At 39.1% G+C, this 21,379-nt stretch overlaps 1 long non-coding RNA gene across 1 annotated transcript in view; it reads right to left on the bottom strand.

Moving 5' to 3' along the window:
- Nucleotides 1-450: 450 nt before the first annotated feature.
- LOC128864546 (uncharacterized) overlaps nucleotides 451-21,379 on the bottom strand; it is a 38,795-nt gene continuing 17,866 nt past the window's right edge. The window contains exon 2 of the long non-coding RNA XR_008454708.1: nucleotides 451-1,915. This is a non-coding gene — a long non-coding RNA (uncharacterized LOC128864546). The remainder of the gene's footprint in view (nucleotides 1,916-21,379) is intronic.

Here is a 21,379-nt window from a genome sequence, read left to right as displayed (position 1 = left end):
CACACTCACGTGATCTTTGTAGAGTAAGGAAATTTAGCATCAAAAATTCAGAAAATCACTTAAAGCAACTTTTATTACCAAACACCATCTTAAAATTTTTCATTTTCTCTTTTACGTATTTTTTCTTTATTACTTTTAATTGAATTTTAATAGCCTAACGCAAGCTGATGGCTGTATAGAAAGCATTACCAGCTACATAGGTATCTTAAGAGTACGTCAGAAATAAAAATTGCAGGTATATTTGTATCTGTGTGTGTGTGTCAGAAAATTTTTAGATAGATGGTGGTAAACTTTAGCTAAGCTCGATTGAGCTATTGATGCATTCATGCATGCACGTTTAAATAAATTTTTTACAAATACAATATATATTTTATATATAATTTTTTTTATTTTTTATTTTTTACTTACTTTTCGTAAAACGTTGGAACGTATGCTGAAACTTTTTAACAGTTGAAAAACTTTTTCGTTGCTTACTTTCTTTGTTTTCTTTTTTTTTTTTGCTGTTGTTGTGGTGGCCTTCGCTGTTGTTGTTGTTGCTGTTGTTGGTATTATTGTTGCTTAAGCCTTTATTTATATATACCAGAGCAGCAAATAATGGTGAAGGATGGAACGATTTTTTTTGCTCTTTACTTTTTTGCTTGTTTTTCGGTTTTCCTTCTAGATTTTCTCGAAGAAGGCAGCTGCTGTTTGCTGGTTGCTGTATGAACTTTAAATCGAACAGAATGGTTTCTATGACGCATAGACTTTTAGGCTGCTAAACTTGTAGCGGGCATGCTTGTTGCATACTTGGATGTTGTTGCTGTGGTTTTTATTTTTATTTTCATATTTTTTTGTTTCAATTTTGAAATTATTTTGTTGTTGCTCCTACACTTTCTCACACTTTTGTTTACTTATTCCTTTATTTTCTTTCCATTTACTTTTATTTGCTTTATTTTTCACTTTATTTTTGTCTTTAAAAAGATCTTTGTTTGCCACTTTTATTTTTCAGCACTAAAAGTTCATCCTTTTTAATTCATATCCACTCCTCACTTACGCCTTAAACAGCAAACGCACATTGTTCTATATAATTGCAAACAATGTGTGTGTGTGTGTGAGTATAGGAGGTAGTGCATGTGGCATCCGTAGCCGCTAGCAGCCAATTGAGTGTGAGGCAGCTGTGAGGTTAACGAGAACTTTGGTTCACTGCCGCGTCAGCTTACGGGGTTGGTTAGCTGCCCGGCTGGTTGGCTCGTTTGGTTTTCAACGCTTGCTGCTACACATAGCTACTCTATGGAAATATGTATATCTAATATGTTTGTATGCACGTATGCGTGTTACAAGCAGACGAACAACAGGAAGTGTGCAGGTTGGTGCGCTGGGGCGTATGAGTGATGCAGGAACTTTAAGCTGGCAAAGATTGATTGCCTATATGCGCATGTATGGACAGATGTATGTATGTATGTATGGGGAGTGATATTGATATACCATTTGTTTTCTTATTTTTACAATGGGTAATTAATTTCGTACACTTTTTTTATTTAGTTACTTATTTTTAAACACTTATTTTTTGATAACATTTTTTTTTTACCTCAAAAGTCTCGATTTTCAAACCACTTGAATTCTTTTGCACTCAACACTTTCTTTTCAAATTATATTTTATTTACATTTCTTAACATATCCTCTCAATTTGGCTTCCATTTTACGCACTGCCTACCCATTTTTACAGCTGTATAATTGTGCATAATTTATATACATACATGCGCATGTGTATATGTGCGTACATACGTTTTTTTTTTATTTTTTCTTATTTTATTTTTGCTTTTTTCAGTTTCACTTTTCCAATAAACGTGTATGTTGCCATTAAAATCCAATTATTTAGAAAAGTTTCGTTTTGTTCATCGGCGCATTGGCGGCTAAAGCTTCACTGGTGAGCGCGCTATAAATAAAATATTAGTAAAGAGAATTATTCAATGAAATTTTTAGAATAAAGAAGTAAAAATAAGTTTGCGTAAAAATTCAAAAGAATGCATGAGTTTAGAATCACATGTAGATGTATTACCGCGTATGTTTGTATGTATGCACTTTGCGGGTTACAAAGAAAGGTACACAAATCCGGACTTATTGTTTTGTTGCTGTTTGGCAATCCAAATTTATTAAAAAATCAGCTTTGTTAAGCATTGCTTGCATGTGATAAAAATATTTAAAATGTGTAAATAACAATTTTTTAATACCTTGCAAAAGCATAAAAATAAATTAAAATGATTTACACTGCACTCGCGATAATATTAACACCCTAATATTGGGTAGTCGGAAAAGTCTTTTCGTATTTTGTCAATAGATGTCGTTGGAGTCATCTATCTCCAGTGCTACCAATCACATTGTGTCATATCATGTTGTGTTAGAAAGGTCACATTTTAGGCTTCATTCAACCAAAAAAAAATTAAATTCGGAGAAGTTGAAAAAAAGTTATAGCTGTTCAAAAATGAGTGAAAATAATGAAGAGATTCGCTATATTTTGAAATTTTTGTATAAAAAAGGGAAGAATGCCACGCAAGCCACCAATTAAACTTGTGAAGTTTACGGAAACGATGCTGTATCAGTTCGTGTAGCACAACAATTGTTCGCTCGCTTCCGTTCTGGAAATTTCGATGTGAAAGATGCACCTCGCTCCGGTCGACCTATCGTTGAAAAAGTCGATGCAATTATGGAAAAGATTGACCAGGACCGTCACTAAAGCTGCCATGACATCGCCAAGTTACTAAACATTCATCATCAAACGATTTTGAACCATTTAAAAAGGGCTGGTTACAAAAAGAAGCTCGATGTTTGGGAACCACGTGAATTGTCTGTGAAAAATTTAATGGACCGAATTAACATCTGCGATTCTTTGCTGAAACGAAATGAAATCGAACCATTTCTGAAGCGAATGGTAACAGGAGATGAAAAGTGGATCAAATACGACAATAATGTGCGAAAAAGATCATGGTACAAGGGTGGTGGAGCTCAACAAATGGTCGCAAAGCCAGGATTGACGCCTCGAAAGGTTTTGCTGTGTGTTTGGTGGGATTGGAAACGAATCATCCACTATGAGCTGCTCGAACGATTGATTCTACACTATACTGTCAACAACTGATGATATTGAAGCAAGCAATCGAAAAAAAACGGCCAGAACTGATCAGCAAAAAGGGCGTCGTCTTCCATCAGGACAACGCTAGGCCACACACATCTTTGATGACTCGGCAAAAACTGGGAGAGCTTGGCTGGGAAGTTTTGATGCATCCACCATATAGCCCTGACCTTGCACTATCGGACTACCATTTGTTTCGGTCAATGCAGAACTCCATTGATGGAGTAAAGTTGGCTTCAAGAGAAGCCTGTGAAAATTACTTGCCGCAGTTTTTCGCCGAGAAACCACAAAAGTTTTACACTGATGGAATAAAGTCTCTAGAAGAAAAATGGCAAAAGGTGGTCGACCAAAATGGTACATATTTGGTTTAATAAAGTTCATTATAAACATAAAAAAAAAATTAGTTGAAGTTTGATTAGAAATACGAAAAGACTTTTTTATATGAACACCCCAAAATATGACACTTTTTCGCTTCCATTGAGTACTCTAATATATGAACTTTTAGAAAATGCTCTAATATAAAGGGTGGTTAAATTTCAAGAGCCGATGTTGAATGTGAACCACTCCTAAACGTAAAATTTTTTTCTTCATTTCATTTGACATTTTTCAATTTCAGCCTAATTCAATTTGAACCATGAAAAGATACCCAATCGAGCAACGCGTTAAAGTTATTCAGGCTTATTATGAAAACGGGCGCTCAAATCAAAATGCATATCGCGCATTTCATCTTCAGTGATGAGGCACATTTTCACCTCAGTGGATTCGTCAATAAGCAGAATTGCTGCATTTGGGCGAATGATAATCCAAGAGTGATTGCCGAAAAACCAATGCACCCGCAAAGAGTGACTGTTTGGTGCGGTTTATGGGCCGGCGGCATTATTGGGCCGTATTTTTTCCAAAATGGGGTCGGTCAGGCAGTTACTGTGAATAGTGTTCGCTATCGTGAGATGATAACGAACTTTTTATGGCCCGAATTGGAAGATATGAATGTGGACGATATGTGGTTTCAACAGGACGGTGGCACTTGTCCCACAGCTAACGAAACAATGGCTCAATGGCCGAATAATCTCACGTCGCGGCAATTGACATCGAGATCATGTAATTTGACACCGTTGGACTTCTTTCTTTGTGGTTATTTAAAAAAAATGGTGTACGTCGGTAAGCCAGCAACAAACAAAGAGCTAAAGGATGAGATAATTCGGCACATTAACGGCATAGAGCCTCAGTTATGCCTCAGCGTCATCGAAAATTTTGACCATCGGATGGAGATGTGCCGCCGAGGCTGCGGCAGCCATTTGACCGATATTTTGTTCCATACGTAATTGAGCTGTACCAATATTATCATAATAAGGAGAAATGACAATAATTTCCTCAAAAACTGGTATTTTATTCAAAATCAACACCGGCCCTTGAAACTTAATCACCCTTTGCTTTATTTATAAGAAATTTTCCATAACAGTCAAGCGGAAATATGATGCATTTTTACCACGATACCCTTCTGTAAAACTTCATCTGACTTAGCAGATTTTCAGCAGTTAGCCTGGTTTACTTCTAAACTATTTTAAGGGGAGATAAGCTATTCAAACCTTTTATTGCAAATTTTTAGTTTCTCTTTCAAGTTTGATGCCTGCATTTTTGCTGTACTTGAAACAGTTTTGTAAATATGTTATTAATATGTACTTCTATAACTCAAATTAATAATTTTTGAATAGAAAATCAACTAAAGAGATCACCACAATCGATTGTACATTGGCCACTTGTTGAACTTTACGTTAGTAAATACCCAAAAATGGGCATTTCTATTCTCGAGCGCATAACTTTTTTATTCAGTGAGGATTCTTGCATTTATATTTTAAATTTTTTTTTAATATTCTAGGTTAAAAAATTAGTTAAAAATTCCAAAAATTGTTTGTTATATGTTTTCACAACATGAAAGGAAAACTTTGATACTTAAGCAAAAAATAATTTTTTTTTAATTTTGTTAAATGTTTAATTTTTAGGGAAAATTACTGTTAATTTATTATACTTAATCAATTAACGCATTCTCCGAATATTGCAGTTGTATGTCATCTATTTTTCTCCAATTCAGAACGGTTATTTGGCGATATCTCGAAAACATGACAGAAAAAAAATTAAGCGAGCTTTCAGACTCCGCACTCGATTTTACATAAAAAGCGGATCGTCGGGTCATTCAACTTTTTTGGCTGTAAAATAGAGCTATTAATTTTATAAAACAAATTAGCCAATTTTTTTAACAAAACCCGTTTTTTTTTATCGCGTGCTACGAAAAATTTAAAAACGAAAAATCAAAATTCTAAGGAATACCTCAAGAAACATCTCCTTCAACAACTACATTTTTATTTTGTTGTTTCAGATGATTCTGTTACACATTAAGACGTACATCGCAAAACAACTTATATTTAAGGCTCCAGGTTCCGGGCTTATTTCCGAAGATTCAGCGGCATTCACTCAATTTTCACTATTTTGCAATACAATTTTAGAAAAATATTTTTTAAATATTGCGTTTTTACATAAGAGTTGTCTAAATAAACTAAGATTACCTTCATCGTCAAAAAAATTTCTTAAAAACAAACGTTTCTTTCACCGAATTAATCTTACTCCCGACCACTCTCTCATCCTCTCATATCTGTTTACTTTGTAACTTTTTCTTTCCATCTCTTTCCAATGCAATCAGCCTCTGCATCAACATTATATTGCAGGAGTTACGACCTATTCAACCTCAGCATCAGTTCAAAATCATTTACTGAACCCCTGCATCAATTTCATACCAGTTAACGAACTACTAAGAGTTTGCATCAGTGTACCACAAATTAATAAACTTGTTCAAAATAGTCATAAAAAGCAGATATCTTGGCTGTATCAACAACTAAATGCATCTAACTTTCATCCTTAACATTTAAGGCATTCCTTTTTTTTAGGAGCGGAAGAATATTTGTTCTCCATATACCTCTATATGTTCATTGCGCAACTAGTGCAATTGAGGTCACTCCACGACCAGTACGACTTCTTCGGTCAAATACATATTCATGAACTAAAGGCTTTGCTAATTACTTTAAATATTCGCTTTCACTTTCTTCCTTTCAACATTTTATCATTTTACTAAAAACATATATATCTACACTTATACTCATACAGCGAATGCTGTAGTAAGTATGCCCCTAAATTACTTAGGTACCTATAAACACTCTCTTTGTCAATCGATTTCTCCTTTGTCACTTAAAACTAATAGCGTAAAATAATGATGACTTCCGTTATATACGTGCACTCAACACTTGTCTCTCCACCAACATGTCTTTCTCTTCCTCTCATACGAAGCTATGCTTCACAAATTTCCATTACACAAGTCTCGGCATATTAATCTTCGTCAGCCAGTCAATGGGATTGTTGTTACACATTTGCGTTGGGAGCAATACACTTAGCACATACAACCACACATTCTATGTAATATATATTGTGCAGGTACACGAAAGGCGCACGTTCATTTATGTATATATGTATATATATATAGATACTGTAAGCTCTGTACTGAATTCTCAGTAATTTGTTGCTTTTGTGCATAACTCTATTAGAGCTGGTGTTTTTGTATGAGCAAATCATCACTATTACATTTATTTTTTGTTGTTATTAGTATTAACATTTAATGCCAGTTTTTGTTGTAAGTTAGGTTATTGGCATAGACTTTGTTTGATTTGCTATAGTTTTTATTTGTTGTTTATTGTGATACAGGAAGAGACCATAGAGAATTCTACACTAACAAATATAGGCATATACTTGTACATGAATATTGTTTTTGCATTGCATCCATATCGAATAGTCTGCTTTTAGAGAGGATTTAAGAGCTTCTAAAAACAGTAGTATAGTAAATGAAATCTTTATACATTCAGTATAAAAATGGCTTGACTGAAAATATTGATGTAAAAATATTACTTTTTTCAGTAATAAAGAGGATTATATGTTTTTATTTTTTTAATTAATTTGTTACTTCATACTTATTGATTAAAAATGTAAGATTATTGAAAACGTTATCAAAAACAGATTTATGTATGATGTAGGGAGAGTAAGAGAATATAAAAGAAATATTTTTAAAAACTGTGTATGTTTATTTGTTAGTTAGTTTGAACGCGTCCGGAACAAATGAAACGAATTCAATTGAATTTTCACTGATAAACTGACGCATTTTTTGGGCGAGTTATAGGCTAAGAAAATCTTCTGTTTTCTCCCCATTTCTTTCTTGTTCTTGACCTAAGGTAGTAGCCCGGTGTGACGGGTTCAAAAAATCAAATTTTTTTTACATTTTTCGGAAGAAAAACATCTTAAAAATATACTGTAAAAATTTGTAGAAATTTTAATTATTTTTAAAGTTATAGCTAAAATAAAAGAGCGCGCCGTAGTGTGTATGAAAGCGTGTGACACGCCAGCAGCAGCTGTTGTCGAAACTTTAAATGCGTTTTTCTCAAAACCATGTTTTCGAAATTTCGGGGAATCACTCACTCAAAACTATTCAACCGATTTAGCTAAAAATTTAACCCGTTTTTTCACAAGTCCGCCATTTTGATTTTGTTTTTTATTTAATAATTAAATAAAGTCTACAGAATAATAATCTCTTTGAATTTTTTATTTCAGATGACTTTGGAAGGCTGTGTGTTTCCCCGAACACACTCATCTTTTTTTTAAGGACTCGACTTTGACGTCAAAAATTTTTAACAAATTAATATAAAATTAACTTTAAAATTTTTTTTTATATACTTAAAAACACCAATAAAAACATGTAAAAACGTAAAAACGATCGCATTTTATTTTCTTTTAAAAAAAGATTCACGAAAAAAGTCGAAATTTCGGTCGTTACACCAGACTACTACCCTTGTAGAGAGCTCATTAAACTGCATCGGATATTATTTATTTATTATCCGAGCTAACTGGTAGCAGTAGAAAGACTAAGCGCAGCCAAATTATGTTACAATTTGTTTTGCCAACAAAAAGGAGGCAATTTCCTTGCTCTATCACCAAAAATTAAATACTTTTAGAGCTACAAGTTTTATCCCTAAGAGCTTTTTTGTCTGCCGACTGCCTGAAAAGATAGTAAAATTAGTCTCGATCTTTGGGTCTAGTCTTTGGGTCATAAGGAACAAAAAACCTGAGGAAGTGCTTTAATTATAAGGAAGCCTTCAATCATGAGCTCGCAGTCAAGCTCAATAGGCTGCACTAGAAGTTGTAGTGCACTTTGGCTCAATAATACTGATAATTATCCCGTATCGCTCCAAAGAGAAAACAAAAACATTTCGATTGAAACACACTTATGAATGAATACTAATCTCAACCTAATCTCGCCTTAACACTCGCGCTGTTAGTTCTGCCTTTTCCAAACTGGATAAAGAAGTAAAGCGAATGGGTCTGTTAGTGAACGAGGACAAAACGAAGTACCTTCTGTCTTCAAACAAACAGTTTTGTTCTTTAGACGCGTTATCGCTATTCACACCTCGTCATGGTCGGGTAACGGAACGACAATTCCGTCGTCAACGATTGGGGTGTCGGGATCTTCACATTCTCTGTGACATGCGCAGCTGTCATTATTTAGTACGTTGGAGAAGTGTTCCCTCCATTATTTAAGAATGCTCTGGATGTCGGTCACCAGATCGCCGTCTTTGTTCTTACAGGAAAACGCCCCGGTCTTAAAACCTTCTGTAAGCCGCCGAACTTTTTGATAGAATTTTCGGGCGTTGTTCCTGTTGGCCAGCATCTCAAGCTCCTCGCACTTACGTATTTCGGCCTCTCGTTTCTTCTGTGGGATAATACGTCTATCTTCCTTTCTTAGCTCTCTGTAGCAATCCCACAGGGCTCGCGTTGCGCCCGATCCCAGCGTGGCTCTATAGGCAACATGTTTTCTTTCGGCAGCAGCGTGACATTCCTCGTCGTACCAACTGTTTTTTCAGGCTCGCCGGAATCCGATTTCTTCTTCGGCGGCACTACGTAGAGAACGAGAAATGTTGCTCCATTGCTCGTGCATGCCGGTTTGCTGGGCAGTACTCTCTGAGAGCAGGAATGAGAGTCGAGTGGCGAATCTTCAGGCTGTCTGTTGTAATTGCAGCTTTTCGATATTGAACTTTCTTTGCGTAGGTAGATGTACGTTTTTTGCTGCACAGAGGCGGGTGCACAGTTTGGCTGCAACAAGGTAATGATCCGAGTCGATGTTGGGTCCTCGGAGCGTACGTACATCTAAAACACTAGCAGCGTGTCTTCCATCTATCACAACATGATCGATTTTGTTGCGCGTTTTTCGATCAGGAGACAGCCATTCCCTCCTTTCCCACCCTGGCGTTGAAGTCGCCAAGCACGATTTTTATGTCGTGGTGGGGGCAGCGCTCATAGGAACGTTCCAGGCGCTCATAGACGGAATCTTTAGTCGCATCGTCCTTCTCTTCCATCGGGGCGTGGGCGCAAATGAGCGAGATGTTAAAAAATCGCGCTTTAATGCGGAGTATTGCGAGACGCTCGTTCACCGGAGTGCACGACAGTACTTGGCGACGAAGTCTCTCTCTCACAACAAATCCCACACCGAATTTGCGCTCCTTTACATGGCAGCTGTAGTAGACATCGCAAGGTGCTAAGTTTTTGCAGCCACGTCTCGTCCATCGCATCTCCTAAATGGCAGTGCTGTCAGCTTTTACTCTCACGAGGGCATCAACCAGCCGGGCAGCGGCACCTTCCCCATTAAGGGACCGGACATTCCAGGTGCATGCCCTCAAATACCTTTGCACGTTAGCAACGGCGAGTATCGCAGGCGATGGAGCAATGAACTGTATGAGCTTTACGATGACATAGACATAGCGCAGCGAATAAAGATCCAGCGGCTTCGTTGGCTGGGTCATGTCGTCCGAATAGATCCAAACGCTCCGGCTTTGAGAGTATTCGATGCGGTACCAGCTGGTGGTAGTTGAGGAAGAGAAAGGCCTCCTCTGCGTTAGGAAGATCAGGTGGAGAAGGACTTGTCTTCACCTGGAGTTCCCAACTGGCGTCGGTTAGCACGAGAAAGAAACGACTAGCGCACTTTGTTGAGCTCGGTCAAAATCGCTTCGGCGATTATGGCGTCAATCAAGAAGAAGAAGCATGTAGTGCACTTTTTCATAGCGAGTTCTATTTAATTGCAAAAATGCGCATATTTTTTCAAGTTTTTTTTTTCATTGGCAAATCACAAATGCAAATGGTGCTGTAAGATGCCCATCTACTTCTTCTTCTAAGCGTCACAGTCCCTGTCCGATTTACAGTCACTCCCCTCCAACATTGCACGCACATTTTCCTAAAAACAGCTTCCACATCTTCTAGCCAGCCACCTTTTCCTCGGGCATTCCCTTTCTATGAGCATAGCGAGAAAAAAAGCAGTAGACATCTCGGCGCGATACGGCCAAAAGAACGGCACATACAGGGTTTGATTGAAAAGTAATGAGCCTTATTTTTTTAGACAATTTTATTAAACCTTTTGGCTTATACAACTAATATTCTTCAAAATAGGACCCTTGAGCGTCAATACACCGCTGGTAGCGGTCCCTCCATTGCAGGAAACATTTTTAAATTCATTTGGACCGCCTCGATGGAGTCGAAACGCCTCCCGTTCAGCTTTCATTTCAGGCGATTTGCCGCACATTGTAATAAGTTAAATTTAACTCTTCACTGATCTCACGTAGACTAGCACGACGGTCAGTGTTCAAAAATTCACGAACCCGGTTCACATCTTCATCTGTTTGCGTCGTCGAAGGCCTTCCAGATCGCTGTTCGTCTTCGACTTCCTCCCGGCCTTCCTTGAACGACTTGTGCCACCATTTTACCTGGGCACTGGACAGAGATTGGTGCCCATAAGCGTCCTTGAGTAGCCCAATGGTTTCGGTACTCGTGTTGTTTAGCTTTGCGCAAAATTTGATCGAGTAATGTTGCTCCAACGACCATTTTCCCCCACCAGCCGATTCGGTTGATCGCTTGGCAGACGCTCCGCGCGGGAAGGCTCATTACTTTTCAATCAAACCCTGTACGCTCAGCCCAATCCAGCTCCATCTTAGGTTTATTGAGGGAACTAGGTTTCGATGAGGTACTGTAATGGGTAGAGGTCAGACAAGATCTTAAGGTCGAAGTGCGAAGTGCGAACCTCCTTTTCATTCATTTACTCACTCAAGTTGCTCTTAACCTTCCGCTTTGAAGCAGTATGTCTATTAAATATTTCATATCTAGGTTCATATTCATTATCGTTGTTCTACTTATTCGAATTATAAATAAATTCATCCCCCCAAACAAATGCTCCAGCCTTGCTACAATTCTTATACTTTTCATACTCACTTTCGCCACTTGCAAGCATAGCATCAATCACGTTGGATTACTCTGATTACAGTAATCACTACGATTCACATATAATAATCATAAAAGTAAGATATTAAAATCACAAACTGCATACATATAGACGCACTAATCCCACTAACAAACACTGAACTGTCCATCAGAGAGCTCTTAATGAAAGCAGGCTTTCATTTCAGCTGCCACAAAACGCCTTTAGGCCAGCATGTCAAGGTCACAAAGGCTAAACAAATGTACATACGCGCGCACACACACACACACACATAAGCATAAAAGATATTCAATAAATACAGCCAGTGGGCATATAAATATGACTAAGTGCTCATAAATTAACAAAACTCGAAATTATTGCAATAGGCGAACTCGCCTCTACTGCGCACTTACCACAAAAAGGTGCTCTCAAAAGCACGGTTTAACCATTTAACCCAACAAAATGGTCATAAAAATATACGCCAAAAGGCATAAATAACACAAACACGCACATACAAACACATGTGTGCATGGTAGCAGTAAATATATATATATATATGTATGTGTGTGTGTGTGTATGGAGGCGCGTTAGTTGTACATGAGGCGGAAGTAGCGTAAGCGCATAAAAGTCAACGTTAAAAATTAACAGAGCAGAACGTGAAAATCATGCGAGCGAGGCATATTTTTGGGCGTGCCACACACAAATAGTTATACGTTATGTATGCGTGTATGTGCTTATGTATTTACAAAATGTTGTAAACACGCTCAACACGAAATGCGTGGGCGCTTGTACAACCGCCGTTGCGTGCACTTACTTGTGTGTGTGTGTGTGTGTGTAAGTGCATGTAAGTGTTGAGTTACTCATTGCGTTGCCCATCTGTGTATCCGTGACACTTTGCGCAACATAAAACGTTAAGTGGGCCACAAAAAACTAACGCATAAGCGCACACATGGCGGCATTTTAACGGTATAAAATATTTCCAACTTTTTCATTTTACCGCAAATACAAAAATGGATGTACTTTTAAAAGCTGATATGAACCAAAATCATTTGCTTTAAAAATTATGAAGAAGTGAGAAAATTTGAGAAAATGTGAAAGAGTGAGAATTTTTCAATAAATTTGAGAAAACTTCTTAGCTATTTAGATTAATGTAGGTAGGTCGGTAGGTAAAATGGCAAGAGTGCCACAAACATACTTCAAGTAGCACTTACGTGCCGTTTTGATACCATAATGTGGACCATTACCTGTGAAAGGATTTAGGGAGGAGAGAAAACCGTCTACAGCCATCCAGTGCTGTTGATGTAGTGGAGGAGAGAAAAGGGATCTAGGCTGGAGAATTTCTTCAAGACATCCCCAAAGGGCACGCCGAACATTTGCAGAGAAAGTGTTCAACAGTCTCTCTCTCTGCAGGATCCCGACAGCTTCTGCAATAGGGCTTGTACGGAATTCCAAGCTTCTCCGCATGAGTGCCGAGCACCCAGTGACCAGTGATCACCGCAATGAGTTTGGAAATTGAATGGCGGGGGATTCCCATCACCTTAATTCAGATGTACGCTTGTGATGTTCAATTGCCCTTACTTCGCATCTATCCACAGCCCCAGTAGACGAAACCGACATCTTTCACATCGACATCGCTGCCAATTGTACCTACAACAATATCGGAAATCAAAAAAATCATTACGGCTCCAGGATATGACCTTCTAACCGGCAAAGTCCTAAAAGAACTCCCGTACGCAGGCTTAAAATACATCACGCAATTTTTCAACGCCATTCTGCGGGCCAGTTATGTGCCAAAGCAATTCAAAATTGCGGGAATTTTTCCTTATCTTCAAGCCTGGTAAACCACTAAAAGCTGTTACTTCCTACCGATTGGTCTTCTCCCAATCCTATCAAAAGTTTTTGAAAAAATTCTTAAACAATTCTTGGCTTTGTGACTTAAGTCAATACTAATAGAAAACCAATTAATACCCTATCATCAGTTTGGCTTCCACCAAGAGCACGCAACAACGGAACAAGTTCACCGAGTCTACAACACCAAACGCAAAGCTCTAGAAGAAAAAAATGTTCACGGTTTGGCACCCAGGTTTACTGTATAAATTGAAAAAAAAAAAACATTGCCGCCCAGTTACTATGAAGTGTTACGCTCCTATCTAAATAAAAGGTACTTCAGAATCAAACTAGAAGACGAAATCACAGTATTTACTGCGGATCTACCACTCTCATTATGTCATTATGTCTACTAGTCACAACAAAGGTTTTTTGGCAACATATTTTCTACAAGAATACATTAAAAATATACATAAATGGGTTAATAGATGGCGTATACAGGTAAACCCAACAAAGTCCACGCAAATTACCTTCACACTGAAACGAGAAACCTGTGCTGACGCCACCCTATTCGATCAGCAGCTTCCACAAGCGGATAATGTGAAATATTTGGGTTTGAACCTGGACAGACGCCAAACGTGGCAAAAACACATAATGACCAAACGCAAACAGCTCGGACTTAAATTCACCTCTCTACAATGGCTTATGGGAAGAAACTGAGTACTGTCTCTAGAAAACAAACTTCTTCTGTACAAAGGCGTAATTAAATCCATTTGGACTTACGGCATCCAACAATGGGCAGCGGCGACCAAAACGAACATCATAGAGAGGTTTCAGGCAAAGACACTGCGATTAATCACTGGTGACTCGATTTACTCCAGCAACGAGCTGATACGCAACAAAACGATGATACCTTCAATACGGAAAGAAATAAAACGGTTCAGTCACAAATACAGCAGTCGTTTGTGGAGCCACCTCAACGCACTTGTCAAGGTCATAATTCAGCCAAACACCTACGTACCGCGCCTCAAACGGGGCACACCTCTTCAAATCATGTAAACAAAAACAAAAACAAGAAATAAATAAATAAATAATAATAATAATAATAAAATGTCACGGCTCTTACTTCATGCTTCAGAGAGAAGAGAAATATAACTACATAAATTCACAACATTTGCAGAGAATACAAATAGACAAAATTTACAAAAAACAAAGAGGGGTCGACTGGTGTAGGTAACCGCCGGAGACAAGCCGTAGCAACAACGCGCACTACTCCCAGCGTTTATCACCCGCACAAACGCAGCGATTCCAGGACCGCAGCAACGGCACAAATTACCGCAAGGCAATACCAATAAATCCGATGTCGCAATGGATAGCATTTTACAGTACGCGCAAGCACAAGCCAGGAAAAAGAAATAAGCGGCAAGAAGTAGGCACCAAAACAAAAAAAGGCCAAAAAAATTGGGACCAAAAAACGCCCCAAACAGTAGGCAACAAGGAAATATAACGCCAAAAAGTAGGCACCAAAAATAGATTTCCTACAAGTTTGCACCAACAAACAAGCGCCAAAAAGTAGGCAGTGTTATTTCTCACTAAAAATTAGCAACCACAAGGGAAAACTCAGAAAAAATAGCCTAAAGTGTATCTAAGATGTATAAAAGGTATAGCTCTCTCTCTCCTTTTTCTCTACGTTATATCTTTTTTCTCTCTCGCGGAACGAAAATGCCCAAAACGTTGCATGGCTTTGAAATGTTACTCTTCATTCTCGCTCGGCCATCGACGCCTAAGAAGTTTCACTTCAAAAAACTGTGTTCCTACTCTACTTCGCTAAATTCTTGTACTACTCTTTGTTTTGTCTTAAAAGATTAACCTTCAAACACAATGTAATTTAATAAATTTTAGATGTTAAAATCAAATCGTAGCAATTTTTAATTTTCTATACATTATATGGTAATGTCATTGGTATCTAACACTGATACCTAACTCGATGTTGTTGTGTTAGATTAAATAAAATAAAACAAAATAAATAATTGAAGAACTTTTTCATGACTTTGGATTTTCTTCATCATTATTTTTTTCTACAAAAGTAATTCACAAATTAGTGGGAGAAATTTGCATAGAGGCCATATGGTCGGTAGGCGACACATTCACACATTTTTTCAACAACTACAACTACATTTTTTTCGAGTAGTTTAGCTTTTGCGCCGAGCTTCTCTGCTTCACGCATTGCGGAGATATATTCAAGGGCTTATCTACCGCGTGGCAACAGCTGTAAGCAGAGTCTTGTTTCATCGCTTTGATGTGCCCTGTACTTAATGCGAATCGAGTCCTGAAGTTGCTGCTGGCATGGCATTCCCAAACACACGCGGCTGTGTAGCCACTTTCAGATAAAAAAATTTTTTTGTGTGTTTTTACTAACGAAAAAGCAAATAGAACACCAAAATAACAAAGCGAATTAATTTTAAACAAATTCATAGAACTATTCGAAGTATTTTTGATGGGCAGCTATGAGCAGAACTATGGCAAATTCTTAACTTATTTAATGTTTTCAAAGGTTAGTTACTTCTCAGTCAATGAATGTTTGAAAGAATGGAGCAGACGCGATGAAAAGGCAGCGAAACCGCTAGAGAGATGCTTAGTTTCATTTGTGGTTGAATAGGTCATAAAAGCAGAGGCGGAAGGAAATACAGGAATACAGAACAAAGGAAACACGACGAGCTGCAAGGAAGGGCAAGGAAAAGTACGAATTTCTCAGCCAAAGCTAGCATAGAAGAATACAATAGGAAAGAATACAAAAGTGGAAAAGAAAAAATTAAAAATATTCGCGGCGCGCCAAAAGGGGAAGGCGCGCAAATACAGAAAGTATGGGGAAGAGTATGGAACTACAACCAACTGTGAAAGCAGGCCAGTGCAGGAAAATGTCAAATTTTGTGACTTCGTGTATATACGTATGTATGTATGTATGTGTGCAAGAAACGCCGGAGATTATGCTCATCAAAGATAACAGCAAAAGACAGAGACAAAAAACAAAAAAAGAAAAAAAAAATATTCGTTATCTTAGAACAACATTTTCCCTTTTGCTGGCGCTATAAAGTTTTCCAAGTACGCTCATTTAGTTTTTTGCCAGTTTTTCCATTATTTTTTATCTTTTGTGTCCTCACCCTATTTCATTTATATTGAGTAAGTTTGCTTTTCTCCTTCACATAAGCCAAAATAAGCTGATGAGATGAATATAGATGAAACCATCAATGGCGGCACACCAGCGGTGCCGGTAAAACTACAATAATAACAACTACAACAATAGCACCAACCAGACACAAACTTACAATATAAATTACAAAAACAATAGCTACAAAAAAAGTTTTTCTGCCGATAAATGACAAGTATGACGTCAATATTATGCTATGCCTGTTTATTTTTGGGCGTAGAAGCGCCGTGAAGCAACAAAAACACAAAAAAAGAGAAAATGAATTGAGAGAAGCAGAACATGAAGGATCTAGGATTATTGTGTCACTCGTTACGGCCACGAAATTGACATTTAAAGCCATCAAATGAAATGTAAAGTTGTACAAAGGGAGCGAGGAAGGAAACCACAAGTAACGCAATTGGTGGCTGACAGGCGAGAATGGATTAAAGGCGCAACGGAAGGTGAGAAAAGCGAAAATGGAAAAATAATACAAATTAACAAAATTAAGCAAATAATTTGAAATAGAGATATTTATTACAAATAAAATGCTATTAAATCTGTTGTGCAGCCAATGGAAAAGATGAGTGAGAAAAGTGAGTAAAAAAATCAAATTTTTAGGGGAAAAAGGAAAAACTGAGTTGGGTTAGGTTAAGGTTCGCACGCAATCATCGCCAGTAAGAAAGCAAAATGGGAGGAACTTCGAAGGGATCTAAATACCAACCCTTGGGGTCTGGGCTAAAAAATTGTAACGCGGAAGCTAAACGCCAACTCCACAGCCGTACATCTAGACAGTGATGCTGCTATCAGCAAAATAGTGGGCAGACTGTGCCCCACGCACCCTATGCTGTGCGGGGACCAAGATCCCCAAGGTGACGAGATGCTCCCACCCTTCACCGAGGAAGAGCTTAAAACCACGGCAAGAAGCCTCAAAAGAAACAAAGCTCCAGGCCCAGATGGCATCCCAGCTGAATCACTCAAACTTGTGGCTGAAAGCCGACCAGATGCGATGCTCGTCGTTTACAATGCATGCATTGCTCAAAGCATCTTCCCTAAGCTGTGGAGAATACAGAAACTGATGTTGATCAGTAAGGGTAAGGGTGACCCAGCGCAACCGTCAGCTTGGCGTCCGCTTTGTATGCTGGACAGCGCCCGCAAATTGCTTGAGAAACTCATACAGGGTAGACTTGCAGAGTCTGTTGAGAGAGCCGGAGGATTGTCAGCAAGGCAATACGGTTCCCGACGTGCGAAATCAACCCTTGGCGCAATAGAGGAGGTAGTAAGCAGCGCTCAACGCAGACGGCACTACCCAAATCGCATCACCGTCTTGGCTACGCTTGATGTACAAAATGCCTTTAACAGCCTACGATGGACAGACATTATAAAGGTACTACGGGAAAGGTTTCGAATACCTGCATACCTGCTAAGGATTCACCAGTGCTACTTGAGCGAGCGTGAACTGCTGTACAATACGCCAGATGGCCAGAAAACAAAAGCGATAACGTCTGGCGCAGCCCAAGGATCTATTCTTGGCTCCGATCTCTGGAACCTGAGCTACGATGAGATATTGAGCATAAAAATGGCAGAAGATACATATCTAGTAGGATACGCGGACGATATAGCGGCAGTCATACCAGCACAGGGCACTGAGAACGCTAGAAGGAAGCTGAACCAAGTCATGATAAGTACGCAAATATGGATTGAGGACCACGGCCCGGAACTCGCCAAACATAAAACCGAAGTCATCCTTATGACACGAGGTCACATACCACTCGAGGTCAGCATGCAAATAGGCGACACGTCCTTAGTGACCCAAAAAGTAGTAAAATACTTAGGTATTCAACTTGACTGCAGGCTTACTTTCTGCGCCCAGATACGGCATGCGGCTACCAAAGCAGCAAAGGTCACGGGTATGCTAAGTAGATTAATGGCAAACATCGGTTGGCCAACACAGAGTAAAAGAAAGCTAATTATGGCGGCAACAAGCCAATTCCCCTGTACGGCAGCAAAGTATGGAGAATTGTGCTAAATTGCAAAGCCAAGCGCAAAGCACTGGAGGCTGTGCAACGAACAGCGGCACTCAGAGTTGCCGCAGCCCACCGCACTGTCTCAGGCGCTGCAATTTTCGTTATCAGCGGTCAGATACCCATCGACCTCATGGTCCGGGAACGAATGGATACGTGGGACTCACGTCATCACTAGCTTCCCAGAACGGAGACGCCAAACCATGCTGCGGTAGCAAAGCCGGTGGGACACTGAACCGAGTGGCAGATGGACGCCGAAACTTATTCCATCAATTGACAAAGGGGTCCAAAGGAACTTCGGCAAAGTGAACTACTTCTTAACTCAGTTCCTCTCGGGACAGGGATACTTCCGGAGTTACCTATACCGTATGGGCAAGATAACCGATTCCAAGTGCATATACTGCGCAGCACCGAGCGATGACGCTGAAAACACCTTTTTTAGTTGTGACAGATGGCTCGCGGAAAGAAATGATCTGTGGGAGCAGATTGACGACATCGCACTGAGCACCATAATCAGCAGAATGCTCGAACGCAGGGACAACTAGGACGCATTAAAGAAATACATCGAGAACGTACTACGAAAAAAAAGATTGACCTCGACACAGTGCAACAAAGCGAAGCCGCACAGATAGAGACACAAGAAGACGAGCCTATAGCATGAAAGCTGGCTGCAAATATGGTGGACCCAGACGTGGGTGAATAGAATTGGTCCTTTACGAATGCCGTTCTGGACCCTCCCGAAGTAATATAGAAAGAAGTCCCGGAAGGGTGTCTGTCCAGAAGGAGAGGAGGGATCATTTTTGTGGCCACACTACACGACGCAGTAGACGACGGTCACTGTAAGTGCGAAGACATTTAGGCATTTTGAACCCTACCTCACCCACCAAAAAAAAAACAAAAAGGTGCGCAATCACATTAATGCAAAACGAGGCAGCCCGTGAAACGGCTCGGTTGGCTATGCGAAATCGTCGAGCGAATAACAGAGATCAAGAAGTAGATCATTTTCGACGCACAAGAAGAGAATTATCAAGAGCTGATTTGAATCGAGCAGCGTTTCGATATGATTGCAACACTGATTACTGCTTGCATCCTAGCGTTTGCATTGGACCAATGAACGTTGTTTGCGAGTATTGTGGCGCATTGAAGTTTTCCGGAGAAACGCCCGAATTGTGCTGCCTTAGGGGAAGAGTGAAATTGCCATTATTGAATTTTTTAGGAGGCGCAATGATTTTATTGACTGGCGACGTCCGCCAAACACTGCCAGTAATTCCAAGTTCAACGGCTGCTGACGAAATAAACGCTTGCCTCAAATCATCGAATCTATGGCGCTATGTGAAAAAACTTCAACTGACAACAAACATGAGAGTTGCATTACTTAATGATACATCTACTGAAGATTTCTCTGAGCAATTACTGACTATCGGTAATGGTCGAGTACCTGTCGACGAATCGAGCGGACAGAATTTCTGTAACTTTGTCTCATCGAAAGACGTACTTATCAATAAAGTATTTCCAAATCCACTGACTCTGTAACAAATAAAGATGAAGCCACCAACTATCCAATTGAATTTTTAAGCTCCTTGGATATGCCTGGCTTACCACCGCACAATTTACGCCTAAAAGTTGGCTCCGTAGTAATCATGCTTCGAATCATAAGCCCACCAAAACTTTGCAACGGTACGCATTTGGTGGTAAATAAATCGACGATACTCGAAGGAAAATTCGAAGGTGAAGAAGTTCTCATTCCGAGAATCCCGATGATCCCAACCGATTTTCCGTTTGAGTTTAAAAGACTTCAATTTCCGATCCGTCTTGCATTCGCCATGACCATTAACAAATCACACGGCCAATCCTTGAAAATTTGTGGTCTGAATCTAGAAAATCAATGTTCCTCACATGGCCAATTATATTATATGTGGCATGTTCACGGGTCGGAAAACCATCTGCGTTGTTTGTTCTTGCACCGGATAATAAAACAAAAAATATCGTTTATCACAAGGTGCTTAACTGAAGTGTACAATCTATTAAAGCTTCATTGAAATACTTGATTAATAAAAAAATTAATTTAATAAAATCGAAAATCGGCTTATTTATTGCCTCTAGGGCGGTACAATGTTCGCCGGGTCAGCTACTACTTTTATGTAATATCAGTTTTTCTAACAATTTTAAATCATTTTATCACTTATTTTATCAAAAAAATTTCTCAAAAAGCTTAAAGAGCAGCCTCGTACTTTAGAAGATCCAGCACTTATTTTTTTTTTTTTTGTTCTGTATGAATCTACATTTTAGCTATCAAAGAATATGTACCCACAGTTATAAATTTTCCGATACAAAGATTTGATATACAACGACATTTATTTGATAGCAAACTTCTTCTATTCGCCACCTCTCTGCTCGCTATCGCTCTTCCCGACCAACTTGAAACATTTGGGTGTGAAGGCAACAAGAAAGCTAGAAAGCTATGGGGTAAGATTTGCCGCTAGCGAATATGGTTATACCTCATTAAGTTGGTATAACTCACTATCGTACAAACAAATATAATTTAAGGCAACTCCATTCCAGCGTTGCCAGGATATGTTCATTTATGTCAGTTGTTTCATCTATTCGCCACGCTTTAGGCCTATGCATACATTGTTGCTTTGTTCCTAAGCAACGACAGGTGAGCATTCCCACTATTTAGGACTGGTAGCGGGGCGAATCACCTACCCTGTCAGAAATCAAATAGATTAACGAAACCAATGCAAGACATGCCTTGTCGAGGTCTTATGTTCCCAAGAGGAGTGAACAAGAAAAAAAAATACATACATAACTTCCGAAGAAACAATTCTGCACGCTGCCTCGCTGCATCGTTTTCTGTTGACTGGTTAAATTCGGACTGAGCAAGTGAGCAGTTCCAAGAGCAAAGCACA

This window comes from Anastrepha ludens, chromosome 5 (assembly GCF_028408465.1).
Source record: "Anastrepha ludens isolate Willacy chromosome 5, idAnaLude1.1, whole genome shotgun sequence".
Lineage (NCBI taxonomy): Eukaryota > Metazoa > Arthropoda > Insecta > Diptera > Tephritidae > Anastrepha > Anastrepha ludens.
Note: the sequence above shows the minus strand (reverse complement) of the source record. Positions and strands in the feature narration are given on the sequence as shown.